General features: G+C 36.3%; 1 long non-coding RNA gene and 1 other non-coding gene across 2 annotated transcripts; both read left to right on the top strand.

Moving 5' to 3' along the window:
• The first annotated feature begins 35 nt into the window (after window positions 1-35).
• Window positions 36-1,507, top strand: LOC124892859. Its single transcript, XR_007050444.1, has 2 exons — window positions 36-163; window positions 244-1,507. It is a non-coding gene; the product is annotated as an uncharacterized LOC124892859 (long non-coding RNA).
• Window positions 534-619, top strand: LOC124892860. The gene has a single exon (XR_007050445.1). It is a non-coding gene; the product is annotated as a small nucleolar RNA SNORD34 (small nucleolar RNA).
• Window positions 1,508-1,560: the final 53 nt, after the last annotated feature.

Here is a 1,560-nt window from a genome sequence, read left to right as displayed (position 1 = left end):
AGCATTTACCTCATATTGGGCCTCAGCCCATATAAATTTAATGCTACGGCCCGCGAGTCCATATCCAGAGAGAAAAAACCTCACTATATAACTACTGAAAAACCCTAACTCACACAACATCTACACCAGTCGCCGATAGCTGCTCCTCAGATCGCCGAAAATGGTAAGTTTTCAAACATATTTGGCATTTCCGAGCTCTTTTGTTGTAATCTGGAAAAAATGCGTTGAATGTGTTTTATGTAGCCGTTCAAGAGGTTTGTGGAGATCGGAAGAGTCGCCCTTGTCAACTACGGGAAGGATTACGGAAAGCTTGTTGTTATCGTCGATGTTATTGACCAAAACAGGGTACGTGTTTGTCGCTTTTGCTTCACCAAGTTACTTTTATACTATACTTTTATGTTTCAAACGCGAGTATTCGAATAGTAGTAGTTTGTAACAGCTACTTATACTCCTTTACTCATGATACTTTATTCTTAATTAATTTACATATGATGATCTGTTAAACATATGTATGTAAAATATATGTATGTGTGCAAGGCCAATGATGGAACATAATAAATATGCCTACATTGTCTGATCATCATAAAAGTTTGATTGAACAACATGATCTGAGGCCTTGTTGACTTGTTGTAAGTATTGGTCAATAATATTCTTCATAGATTTAGCTATATGTTGCAGAAAAAACGAATTTTGTCGTTGTGTTTTACTCTCATTGGAGAAGTGTTGATACATTTTATATAAGGGCTTTTTTGGTGCCTTAATTTCTGTACATTCTCGCTTAATTTCAGATAGTTATTGATTCATTACTTTATTAGCATGTTTTTAGTTTGACCAGCTCCATACAGGAGATCTGTATCTCTCAGGTTGTTTGAATAGTTCTCAATATACTGATTCTTATGTTGAGTCTACAAAAGGCAATAAATTAGAGTCTCTGGTATGCTTTGCCCATAGTGTATTCAGCGCTGTACGTTGCCAAGAATGAAATGGGGGTGGAGATTCTGGCACAAGGACTCTGCATCCTGCATGTGTCCCTGTGCATTCAGATGTCTCTACATTTTTTAATACTTCTTCAAACTTTGGTCATAAAAGAATTGGAAAAGTGTTCATACATTTTTTATACAAGGGTTTTTTTGGTGCCCTAGTTTCTATATATTCTCTCTTAATTTCAGATTGTTAAAGGCAGTGATGCTGAAAAACCATACCATCAAACTACGGAATCTCAGTCATAAGCTTATTGATTCATTACTTAATGAGGATGTTTTTAGTTTGACCATCTCCACACTGTTTCCTTTTTATAGATCTGTATCTCTCAGGTTGTTTGAAGTGTTCATACAGTATACTGATTCTTTGTGTTGAGTCTATAAAAGGCAATAAATTAGAGTCTCTGGTACGCTTTGCCAATAGTGTATTCAGCGCTGTACGTTGCCTAGAATGAATTGGAGGTGGAGATTCTGGCACAAGGACTGCATCCTGCAAGTGTCCCTGTGCATTCAGATGCTCTACATTTTTTAATACTTCTTCAAACTTAGGTCATAAAAGAATTGGAAAAGTGTTCATACA

Source organism: Capsicum annuum, unplaced genomic scaffold (genome assembly GCF_002878395.1).
Source record: "Capsicum annuum cultivar UCD-10X-F1 unplaced genomic scaffold, UCD10Xv1.1 ctg51323, whole genome shotgun sequence".
In the NCBI taxonomy this organism is placed as follows: domain Eukaryota; kingdom Viridiplantae; phylum Streptophyta; class Magnoliopsida; order Solanales; family Solanaceae; genus Capsicum; species Capsicum annuum.
Note: the sequence above shows the minus strand (reverse complement) of the source record. Positions and strands in the feature narration are given on the sequence as shown.